This window comes from Kogia breviceps, chromosome 5 (assembly GCF_026419965.1).
Source record: "Kogia breviceps isolate mKogBre1 chromosome 5, mKogBre1 haplotype 1, whole genome shotgun sequence".
NCBI lineage: Eukaryota > Metazoa > Chordata > Mammalia > Artiodactyla > Physeteridae > Kogia > Kogia breviceps.
In genome coordinates this window covers 148,470,619-148,483,227 of record NC_081314.1, presented here as the reverse complement: position 1 = coordinate 148,483,227, position 12,609 = coordinate 148,470,619, and the positions used below count along the sequence as shown (strand labels likewise).

The window sequence follows — 12,609 nt, the reverse complement described above, 5'->3', positions numbered from 1 at the left end:
GCGTCGCGCTTCTCCACGAATGAATCCGTGAGCTGAACACCATTCCACTCGGGTCTACACCCTCGGTCTGTGTCACCCTTGCAGCGCCTGCGCCTCTGCGTTTACAGGCGTGCGCGCACAGGCTCCTCCTGAGAGAGGCGGTGCCCGGCGTTCACATGTCAACACGAGAACTATTTCGTGGTACATTCTTAATTTCTCTTTTATTACATTTGAATACGGTTATAATTATATAAAGTGCTACCTTCTATGATTTCATTTCAGAATAAAAAGGGGAGGTAGTCAATATTTGTTATAAGCAGAATGCTGGGGCTGGTGGCAGTGAGACACACCAAGGAAAAGCCTCAGCGTCTGAGCGGACTCGGGGCTTCCCTGGGCCTCCCTCAAATGTGTGCAGCTGAGTAAATGCTGCAGAGGTTCCACAGCGCGGCCCCCGAGATGCCCCAACCTCGGAAGATGTTCTCACCTGTAAGACACAAGAAGCAACTTCAATCTTTTTAAGGAGCAAGAGAGACAAAAGTAGCAACTGTGCCTGAAACTAAAAATACAGGCTCCCTCCAGCGTCACCGTCAGATGGCAAATGAGGCTACTGACAGGAGCGCTTCCACCAGTCGAGACTTTTTCTGGCCGCTTCCACGGTTTTTTTTTTTTTTTTTTTTTTTTTTCTTTTTCAAACCACTCTGAAAAAAAGACTAATACATCAGATTATTGTTGCCAGAATTAGCTCTCATTTTATGAAACAAATACAAAATGTCTGCTCTGCAACTAACAATTCTCAGCGCGGACTCAGGAGGAGACACGAGTCGCGACGTTGTGGTGCTCGATCATCCCGAGCCCTCCTTTCTGCTTCAGGTGCCACCTTTTGTCCTTGGTTATTTTTTCTATGCCTTCAAGGACAATTTACTTGTGCAAAGGAGCATAAATAACTCGCTTCTCCGGTGCATGCTTACATTACATAAAAAAACACTTTCTATTTCACTTAAACAGTATAATTAATGAGGCAGTTTATGTCTATGGCACCTTGGATGTAGGTGGCCATAAATCACACTTCACTTGCAGCACCAGAGCACGTCTCACTCTGGCATTCTCGCCGTCTCTCAATAAACTCCAGCTACAGAGAAACTGATTTAAGATCACTAATTGAGCTGAAATATGAGCTGTGGTTGAACATAAAACTCCACCCCTCTGGCACAAGCAGCGGTAAAAGTAACCTTGGTTTTGCCCTCCCCACGTGCAAAAAAAAAAAAAAAAGAAAGAAAGAAAGCATCAGTCGAAGAGTAAGCAAAACCTCTTTTAAAGGTCTCCCTGGGAACCAGGTGCCTGACATTCTTGACGTTTACAGACACAGAAATGGCAGGTGGGGCCTTTCCAGGAGCACCTCTCCTCCCCCACCCGAGCCCGTGGGCTCCCCGTCTGCCCCGTCCAACGTCCCCCAGGCCCAGAGGGTGCTGTGATGCGGCAGACACCCCTCAGCCCCCCACGAGGGAGTGAACGTGCACAGAACGTGCTCTTTCTGCGCTAAGCAGCCTCTGGCGGCCACTTCCGTATACTTCCTCCCCGTGAAAAAACCTCCTTGAAAGTTCAACGCTAGACCTTCTGCAGGCTGCAAATTAACCTTACATCACACTACCGGGATTTTAACACTTGCCTCAACTCCTCTCAAAAGCAGATGCTGAATCATGTAATAGTCACAAAAGTAAGTACTAACGAAATTTTCTTTTAATCACCTCAAGGAAAATAATTTGCAGCCTGGGGGCTTCCCTGGTGGTTCAGTGGTTGAGAGTCCGCCTGCCGATGCAGGGGACACGGGTTCGCACCCCGGTACGGGGGATCCCACATGCCGCGGAGCGGCTGGGCCCGTGAGCCGTGGCCGCCGGGCCTGCGCGTCCGGAGCCTGTGCTCCGCAACGGGAGAGGCCACGGCAGTGAGAGGCCCGCGTACCGCAAAATAATAATAATAATAATAAGTAATAACAATAATAATTTGCAGCAAAGGCTTTACAGCAAGTCCAGCGTGGCGTCCCCTCTGCAGGGACCGCGCCGGCCGCTGGGGGGCAGCAGAGCACCGGCCGAGACACCGCAGGACAGTAACACACCGTCTCCGCTGGAAGCCAGCCCGTCACACGCATTTTAAAGAGCAAGCCAAAGGCTTAACTAATCAGTTTACGGCAAGCCAGCGGCACTCTTATTAGTCAGACGTTAGCAGAGATGTATATAGGTGTTTGCTCTTACCTCGCACTCAACGTGTTTCTGTTTCCTCGACGCTTCGGTGAAGGTGGGGCTGAGAAGATCTAAGCGTGGCGTCTGGTTGGAGAGCTTCCTTCGGGCCCCTCTCCAGCTCTCACCTGAAAGCCTTCCCTCTGTAACAGAAGCATTCCATTACTTTGCATTAATTTAACTCAATAGTAAAGCCTTTTCACCAGTGCAGGAGCCAACTCTAATAATAAATATTGTTAATTAAAAGTCTTCTCCTTGGGAGATGATCCAGCAGGCCGCACAGCACAGGCAAAAAAAAAAAAGCCCTCTCCTAAACATGCTTCACTTACGTTTACTGTACTCGTATGATTTTTAAAGCAGACACCCAATGATCAATCACGCCTTCACCCCCGTGATGACAGGCAGACAGACGCGCACGTGACACGCACCCCCGGATCTCTGCCGGCGGACACGCCAACGCAAACAAGCACCTGGCCCACGCGCCAAGGAGTGGGGCCTCAGGCAAAGTCCTGTATGGACCTATCTTCCGAAAAAGGGACCGTCACGTGCACGAGCCTGCGCATGCGCTCGAGTGCAGACAGGCCCAGAGCTGCACGTTCCGCATCCCCCCTGCCCCTTCCCGCCCGGGCTCAGGAGCTGAGGCCAGCCCCGCGCCTGCATCTCCATGTTATTTCCCCGCCGACCAGGCAGCACGACCGCAACGCGCAAAACACCGACGGAACCTGAACACGGGACGTCTCTATCTTCTTTTCGAAAAACGAACCGATATCCAAATGCTGTCTGTGCCGGGCTCCTCCCGTCACCCACCCACAGCGTCACCCAGCCCATCGCCACCCGGCGGCGCACCTCCACTCCCGGGGGAAGACGGTAAAGGGGTGCTGCCCCGGTGCCCACTTCCGCGGCAGGTGGGAGTGGGTCGCAGCGGCCGGGACACGACCCCCCGCACTCCAAGGAGAAAGAGGAAGGGCCAAGTGCAAAGCGCCAAGGGGTGAAATGCCATTCCAGGAGCCGCACAAAGCGAAAGTGCACAGACTAAACAGAGCAAGGAAAACACGCAAGGAGCAGCGCGACACGAGGTGCAGAGCTGCACTCGGACACACAGAGTCGTCTGTAAACTGAGACCTTTGAATACAAAATACTGGACCGGGGCGATGGAGACTGCCGTGATCCCAGGGGGCTGCAGGGCCGCAGGGACGGGATGCGGAGCAGGGCCCTGGGCGGACAGCCTGGCTCTGCAAGCGGAGACTCGGCCTCTCCAGGTCCCCGGGCAACACGCTCCAGACCCACGGCCCCCTCCGGCCATTTGGGTGACCCCAGCTGAGGTCCCAGTCACCATGGAGCACAGACAGGCCATTCCCTCACACCCCACCAAATCCCTGACCCACGACATCACGAGCACAGCAAAACTGTGGCCGTTCTCAGCCCCCAAGTTTTGGGGTGGGTAAGTTACGCAGCCAGAGACCCCTAAATGGAACTGTCACTGCAAACCCTGACGGCACGAGCGTAGAGTAAGAGGGTGCTGGGAACTGTATCCAAGAAATCTGGTAAACTGAGGCAAAATGAGCAAATTCCAAGAAAAATGCAACTGATCAGAGCTGACTCAGGAAGAAACAGAAAATCTGACTAAACTACCAACGTGAAAGAATCAGAATCAAGAAAGAAAAAGCAGTGTACAAAGAACACCCTACACCTAGATGGCTTCTCCAGAAAGTCCCAGCCAGCATTCAACAGGAACACATCTGTGAAGAACATGAAGAAAAAGCATGGGCCAAACTCACTCCTGAAGACAGATGTAAAAATCCTCAACAAGGGGCTTCCCTGGTGGCGCAGTGGTTGAGAGTCCGCCTGCCGATGCAGGGGTCACGCGTTCATGCCCCTGTCCGGGAAGATCCCACATGCCGCGGAGCGGCTGGGCCCGTGAGCCATGGCTGCTGAGCCTGCGCGTCCGGAGCCTGTGCTCCGCAACGGGAGAGGCCACAACAGTGAGAGGTCCGCGTACCGCAAAAAAAAAAAAAAAAAAAAAAAAAATCCTCAACAAAACGTCAGCAAACGCAACCCCACAGTATTTCTAAAGGCTAATACAGCATGATCAAGCTGGATTTGTGCCGGGAACACGAAAATGACTGCGTGCATGAAAATCAACTGATGTAACCCACCACGTCGATAATCAAGAGGGACACAAGAGAATATACCCACGACTCCGTATGTGAAGCTCAGGTACGGGTGCAGCCCAGCCGGATGCTGAGGGGCGCACGCTCCGTGGTAAACCAGAAAGAATGGCAAGGACAGTGTCGCTCTGCAACAGGACGGCGGCCATACGGACGGGGCGGGAGGGGCCGTGGTCAAGGAGACGGAGACACAGCGTCTGTTTTTAACCCGGGGGGGCGGCTGCACGGACGTGTCATCAGAACTACTCTCCTACGCCCGCACCCTTCTGCAGGAACCACGCAGCTCGCAACGCAGATGCCTGAGACGACAGCCAGGCACGGGAAACAATCCGCGCCTACAGCGCCCACGGTGTCCAGGGGCATCGTCGATAATGACGGAGCCCAGCCCGGCCAACCTGGGGACCAGGCGGGTGAGGGGCACCGGCCGCCCACAGTCAGGCTGCCGCATCCACGCGCGGCCCCCCAGTACCCGCGGGTCCTCTGCGTCCGCGGGTCGCGCAGCGCTGTACAACTGACCGCTGATCGAAGTCCGAGCGGTTCACACCCACGGCGTTCCCGGGCCAACCGCAGCTGCCATTCAACGAACCAGATGCAGCCAGCGGGGGCGGCAACCAGCCAACCACCTGCAGTAGCAAAGAGGGCTGTGGTGGCGAGACCGTGAGAGAAGTCAGGAGAGGCAGCTAGAGGTTTCCTGTTTCCTGCAGAAGCGACGAAGCAAGACCCTGTGGGGACAGGAGAGGAGCTTGGGGAACCAGGCTTTGGGGGGAAGAGGCCGGTGAAGCGGGGCTGAGTCAGAATCCCGCCCCGTCTCGTGTGCCTGGATGCACCACAGGAAACGGGCAGGACACGGGACACCCTTAAACCCCCAAACGGGGTGGAGGTGGGGTGGGACACACAGAGGAGCCCCACCAGCTAGCTGGTGGCTCCATGGCCTCCGGCCCTGACACGTGCAGGCACCACCGCCTTCCGGAGCCTTCTCCGGGTGACTGCGCCTGGCTCGGGACACCCTCCTCTGACAGCGGCATGACCCCAAATTAGTTAGGCTGGAGGGGTTTCTACGGCGGGCTCCAGCCGCCTCTCTGCTGACAACAGGAGTTCAGATGCCACGGCAATGACGACAAAACAGGGGTCACGTAAGCTTTAGCGCACCCAGTACTAACTGCAAGTCCAGAACTAGTTGTATTAAGATAAATGCCTCCCTCAGCACTTGATGGATTGCTGTGCCCCTCCCTGATAATCACATTGATTAAATGAAGTAATTGCCTTTCCTTTTAAAGTGATATTTATCGTTATAATTTAACGAGACTGGAAATTAGGGCTTAACCCTGCCACAAAGTAAGTGCTCTCATTTTCTACCTTGTAGGTGTGTAAACCTGTTACATGAGCGTGCAGTTAAACAAAGCAGACTCTCCGATGTTTAGAGACACCGATTATTCGAGATACAAGGCTTGCTATGCTCAAGGCAAGCGAACAGGTAAACGATCACCTGAGGGGTGCTGAGGCAAGGAGTGCTTTTCCTCAGCACTGAGGGCGGCCACTGCCTTAAGTGCTTAACTAGTCCTACGAACAGGTACCCACCCGCCCAGCCAAGAAGGACGGCGAGCGGACGGGCGCGGGGGGGAGAGAGGCTGCAGGTGGGGCCCGAGCCACGGAGCCAGCGCGGGGAGGGCACCGACGCCCTCAGCTGAGACAGAAAGCAGGAGGGTCCGTCAGGATGCTTTGGTGAGGGGAGGGGGACGCCTCTCGGGAGAAGCTGGCGTGAGAAAGACGGACCCAGGCTGTGTCTCCAGAAAGATCACGCTGACAGCTCTGTGGGCAAAGGCCAGCGGGTGAGGCTGGGACGCGGGTTACGGAGATGGAAAACGTCAGCGGTATCTCACCTCAGACGTGCAGTGGACAGGCCTCGGAATGGGGCCTGCGGGTGCAGGAATGAAACGAAGCCGGCCTGACTCCAGGGGCCCTGGTCCCTTCAAAGGGGCAGAGAAGCCTTTCAATAACCAAGGTGAGAAAATCAAACGAAAACAGGAAATTTCAGAAGATAGGTGTTCTTCAGTTTTTCTGAACTATGGAAACCTCTGAAGTACCTTAACTGTGCTCATTGATACTTCAGCTCCCACAAGGACAAAAGCTTTCCTGGCTGAGATCTCGTAAGAATAAAGTCAATCCTCGTATGTGAACTACTATGGAGAGAAGTGAGAGCTTCACACGGTAAAACTGCGATGAACACTTACATACAAGAACGTTCAAACAATCAGTACAAATCCCAAGGAAGGGGAACCGCCATTAGACGAATATCATGCTTGATAAACGGGGCGCGCGGGGGGGCACTGGCCCCCAGTTCCTCTGATACTTCTATGAAGAAAGAAATGCCCAAGGAAATGGTAGTCTAGTCCAAAGGTCTTGGTTTGATTTAATCTTTTCTTAATATTTATTTATGGGCTTCCCTGGTGGCGCAGTGGTTGAGAGTCCGCCTGCCGATGCAGGGGACACGGGTTCGTGCCCCGGTCCGGGAGGATCCCACATGCCACGGAGCAGCTGGGCCCGTGAGCCGTGGCCGCTAAGCGTGCGCGTCTGGAGCCTGTGCTCCGCAACGGGGAGAGGCCACAACAGTGAGAGGCCCGTGTACCGGAAAAAAATATATATATATATTTATTTATTTTTGGCTGCATTGGTTCTTCGTTGCGGAGTGCGGGCTTCTCACTGCGGTGGCTTCTCTCGCTGCAGAGCACGGGCTCTAGGCGTGCGGGCTTCAGCAGTTGTGGCTCACGGGCTCAGCAGTTGTGGCACGTGGGCTTAGGTGCTCCGCAGCATGTGGGATCTTTCCGGACCAGGGCTCGAACCCGCGTCACCTGCATTGGCAGGCGGATTCTTAACCACGGCGCCACCAGGGAAGCCCCTGATTTCATCTCTTTTGTACAATTTAAACTCCATTTGGAATTCCCTGGCGGGCCAGTGATTAGGACTTGGTGCGTCCACTGCCAGGGCCGAGGTTCAAACCCTGGTTGGGGAACTAAGATCCTGCAAGCCGCGCAGCGCAGCCTAAGTAAATAAAGTCCATTTAGGAAATGCTCCACACGGCACATCTGTTCTGTGACATCGAGAACCACACTTGTCACTGCCCCCGCGCAGGGCCCGCTTTGGCCTGAGTCAACAGGACTGGGTCGAGAACACTGGGGCCACCTCGTCCGGAAGGCTCAGCCAAACACGTGTTTCTCATGTGACCTTGGTACCTCCCAACAGTGCCTCAATTTGCCAAGCTTTTATCTCCCCTGCATTTCGGGCTTAACAGACCAACCAAAATGGACTTTGTCATTTGTTCTACTTAGTGAATTAAATACATTCCAGGTTCCCGAGCAAATAAGAATAACGTACTTTCCCTCGTAAGCAAGATTCCTTTGGAATGAAGTACTGCAACAACGTGCCCGGGTCTCTGAGTCACCCCGCCGAGTGAAACGAGCCAGACCAAAAAGGGACGTGCTGCCTGGCCCACCCACGGCAGCTCCAGAAGGTGCAGAGGAGCCACCGTGGCGGCAAGTGGGCAAGTGGGGTCGTGCTTGTGACCTTCACAGGGCGGTGCTCCCACGGGGTCTCCAGACTCGTCCAGTTGTACACATTGCGGGGGACAGGGTCTGGGCACTGGGTGTCAACTGCACCTCAAAGAAAGCTGTTTCTAAAAGAGACTACTTTGGGAGATCAGCTGCTCACCTAGAGGGGTGGGATGGGGGGGAGGGAGACGCAAGAGGGAAGAGACATGGGGACTTATGTATAGGTATAGCTGACTCACTTTGTTACACAGCAGAAACTAACACACCATTGTAAAGCAATTATACTCCAATAAAGATGTTAAAATAAATAAATTAAATAAAAAAGACTACTTTGTTCTGAATTTTAAAACCCCTCTTCCTATTTTTTGAAGTGAATTGGTAACATTACTGGAAATATTTTTAAGACCCGAAGGAAATGTTATTGTTTCAAACTTTCAACAATCAAATACTTCATGGGAAATTAACACGTGTTGCAAACATTGAAACAATTCATTAAATAGGTGGGAGACTTCTCCCTCTCTCTATGTATTTTATTGTTTTATGATGGTTTTTAGAGAAACCCAATGTTCCCACCGGTGGGAATGAGCCTTGTGTCTCCACAGGAAGAAAGCAGGGATGGAGCGCGGGGCGGAGACAGAGACAGACAAAGAGGGAGGGAGACACACAGAGAGACACACAGAGACAGGGGCAGAGAGTCACAGAGAGAAGGGAGGAGAGGAGCAGAGACAGAGGCAGGAAGAGAGCGGGCGAGCAGGGCGCTGTCACCGCAGCCCCCGGAGCACAGCCTCCCCTGCCCCCCCACCCCCCCGCGCTCAGGCCCAGGACGCTGCTGACGCACAACGAAGGCAGCCCCCGCAGCACAGAAAAGGAGCGACTCAGTCCCGGGCACAGTGGGGACCGCCTGAGTCTCCAGGACGGCAGGCGCAGCAGGTGGGGAGGGACAGGCTCCCGGAGCCCTCCCTGTCCTCGGCTCCCGTTCCCTTCAGGACAAACCAGCAAGGCCAGTGGGTGAGAAGAAAAGGGGTCTTTGCCAAGGGGGCCCAAAGGCGTGCCGGCCTAGACTCCCCCAGCCCAGCCGGTAAAGCACAGGACCAAGAGAAACGTGAGGAGGACCCACAGCAGCCGGCGGGGGGGTGGGGGGGGCTGGCCCGGGGCGGGGGGGGGCCACCCGCCTAGGGCCGCAGCCGCCGCCCACAGATGCCGGGAAACCCACCATGACGGCCCCGCCCACCGCCCCCCAGAAACCTGGACTGGATCTTGCCGAGAAGAGCTGGAGAAAAGGAAAAGCCCTCCAGGCTGAAATGCACGAGCCAAGTACACAGAGGAGAGTGAAAAGGAAGAACTGCACGCGAAGGCGCAACGCGGGAGGCTCCCTGTAAGCGGAGGCACGAGGACCCGAGACCCGCACAGGCCGGAGCCGGTGAGGAGAGACGTCAGGGGCAGCGGCCCCGGGTGCGGGAGCGCTGAGACTCACCGTACACTTCAAGGTCTAAAAATACCAATAACGTGGAAACTTCCCTAAGGACATGTGTGCCTGGGTGACAACAGCGCCAGCTTCTACCGTCACATCCTGCATTACATAAACTTGGGACATCCAGCAGCCACACTTCGATCAGATTCATGTCAAACGGACACGTTCTCAGAAGCTCTTAACGAAAATCCAAACAAATGTGATCTCTGTATTTCTTAGGTAATGTTATAATTTTAAAAGTATTCAGTAAGGTTATTTATCAAATACTGAAAATTAATATATTCTATTATCCATTGCAAGGAGGTGAGCTGTCTAAATAGGAAAAAACCTTTAATCATTTTTGATAGAAAGTTCTCAAATATGTCTCCTTGCTCTTACATAAGATGAACTAAATATAAGTTTTCAACCAGAAAATGCCCTTTGGTTAGGGAACAGAGAGGAGAAAAGGGCAGGTCCCTAGAAGGAAGGAACCTCTCTTGGTGGGGAGACCAGCCTCCCCGGGGTAAATAAATGACAGTAACTATTATAAACTTAGACCCCAGAGAGCAGGAGGCCCAGGCCCGAGAGGGACGGTAAGACCCCCGCCAGTGGGAGGGGAGGGGAGGGGGCAGATCCCCTGCCACGGTGAGAAAAGCCAAGACGTCTCGAACGGCACCTCGGGCCTCTGCCAGCAGCGCCACACGAGGGTCCATCTCAGAAGGAGGAGGGGGGGTGGCGGAGAGAGAGTAGCAGGAAAGAAGAAAGGTGGGAACAGGCGGCCATGAACCTCACAGACCCTCAGAGGAGGGAAAGGAGGCCATGCTTCCTGACTCTCCTCACAGCCGCTGTGACCTTGGCTGGAAGCCCGTCAAGGACGTTGCAGGAATTAAAAACTACTGCCAACTTCTCTTACAAACAGAGACACAAAAACCGTAACCAAAATACAAGCACATTCAAACCCACGCACGCGTGGAGAAGAGCACGTCACAGCCAAGTTCGACGCGTCCATACCAAGAAGGCGCGGTCGGCTGAAGTTTGAAGATAATGAATATTCCACGTGGCCAGTGACATTTCTACTCAAGAGCGCTTTCGCTCGGACTCCTCGGTAACCCAAACTGTGCAAGAGAAGTGAAAACGAAGAGAGAAGAAATAAAGAAGCTGAGGGCTTCCCTGGTGGCGCAGTGGGTGAGAGTCCCGCCTGCCGATGCGGGGGACACGGGTTCGAGCCCCGGTCCGGGAAGATCCCGCGTGCCGCGGAGCGGCTGGGCCCGTGAGCCACGGCCGCTGAGCCTGCGCGTCCGGAGCCTGTGCTCCGCAACGGGAGAGGCCCGCGAACCGCAAAAAAAAAAAAAAAAATCAAGAGGGCCTCCCTGGTGGCGCAGCGGTTGAGAGTCCGCCTGCCGATGCAGGGGACGCGGGTTCAAGCCCCGGTCCGGGAGGATCCCGCGCGCCACGGAGCAGCTGGGCCCGTGAGCCGTGGCCGCTGAACCTGCGCGTCCGGAGCCCGTGCTCCGCAATGGGAGGGACCACGACAGGGAGAGGCCCGCGCACCGTGATGAAGAGTGGCCCCCGCTCGCCGCAACTAGAGAAAACCCTCGCGCAGCAACGGAGACCCAACGCAGCCAAAAGTAAAGTAAAATAAATAAATAAATAAAAGAAATGCAAAAAGAAAAAAAAAAGAAGCCGAGAGGATGAAAAACACTATTTCTGCCAATCATGAAAATAAAGAACAAGCACATAAAAGCCCCCGCCCCCCGCTTTCTTCCCTGGGGAGGAGGAAGGGCGACAGGGCTCGGTGCCCCCGGAGGATCCCAGTGCGTCCGTCAGGAAGTTGTGAGAAGAGCCACAGGGTGAGGCGGGGGGGACAGCCAGCCGGCCATGTAGCCTCTGTCCTCTGTTTTCCACACGTGGGACGGCCTCCCGGTGGGCGCCGGAAGGAGGGAGAAGGCTGCTCCACGCCTGTTCCTAGAGCAGGGGTGCAGAGGGTCCCCAAGTCCGTGGAAAGAGTGCAATTAGACACAAAATAGTGTGTCTGTGTGTCCAGGTGCATCTTCCCAGTGAAAACGGACAGGGCTTCAGTCAGATGCCCAAAGAGCCCCCGGCCTGCATCCTGTTTCGGGCGAGGATCTAACCACTGGCTGGGACGGACCCCAAACCCAGTCCTCTCTTTGGCACGTAACCAACAAAACATCAGAGCCTTTCTTTTCTCAATACTAGTTGATGGTGGCCTATAAAGCGAATTATTAAGGAGCACTCAAATTTGTAATTCCTAACCCACACCTGGGGCGTCCCCGAGTTTGCAGACAGAAGTGTGGTCCCCGCGCCCAGCACGGGCGCCAGCAGACGGCCACGTGCCCCATGTTCAGGAAGAACACTTCATTTTCGATGATAGCTTTAATTTACCATGGATTTCAATGGCTACTATTGTTATTTTTATCGTTATAACTTTAGCTTTGTTTTATCATTTCACATTAGTTTAATATGGGTTGTTTGTATACACAGGGATGAAAATTTTGTCAGCTTTTTGGAACGATCATTTTTCAAAAGCTAAACTTAGTTTAGTTTTTGAAACCAGTATCATAAATGAAACCAGTATCATAAATCATCTCCAACTTTACTGCAAAACACATGCGTAGAACCCCTCTAAAATGTAGGGGTACAATGAGGTAGAGACGTCTCATTTATTGGCATGTGCTGACTCCCAGTATATGAAATTTAACTAACTTGCAACACACTATCAAGGTAAGTGTAACAAAATTACCCAGCTATTTTTAAGTTTATGGGGCACTCTTACATAATACAAAATGACAAGTAAAAGTACAAAACGTTTCTTAAAAGATTTATATGTGCTGCTGACAAATTTACTGGAAGTGGCTCATTTATTTCTTCCCAATTCTTTGATAATGTTGAGCGATTTTTCCAGGGGAAAGAAACGCCCCCCCCCCAACATGTTCAAAGGTACAGAACCTTGCCACTAACAGCGATCTAAAGACTTTTAATTGTAAATAGTGACAGAGTCCACATCTTCCTTCCTTTCTTCCCAAGGCCCTGTTGAAAGGTCAGAAGAGGTACTTTCTGGTCATGAAGGAGTCGTAATAGTACTGAAAAATTACCAAGGGGGCTTGCAGCCCAGGCAGCTGGGACGGGCGGTCATGGCAGAGAGCAGGTGGACCCAGGCTGACTCGCAGGAGTGGAAGGAGCCGTGTGCAAGACAGCAGGGCAGGGCTTCCCAA

General features: G+C 53.6%; 1 protein-coding gene across 4 annotated transcripts in view; it reads right to left on the bottom strand.

The window, feature by feature from the left end:
• The window catches only part of ADARB1 (adenosine deaminase RNA specific B1), a 117,323-nt gene that overhangs the window by 64,493 nt on the left and 40,221 nt on the right, over positions 1 to 12,609 (bottom strand). For all 4 annotated transcript variants that reach the window (XM_067035271.1, XM_067035269.1, XM_067035270.1 and 1 more), the window contains exon 2: positions 2,229 to 2,356. The gene's annotated coding sequence lies outside the window, so the exon portion shown is untranslated. The remainder of the gene's footprint in view (positions 1 to 2,228; positions 2,357 to 12,609) is intronic.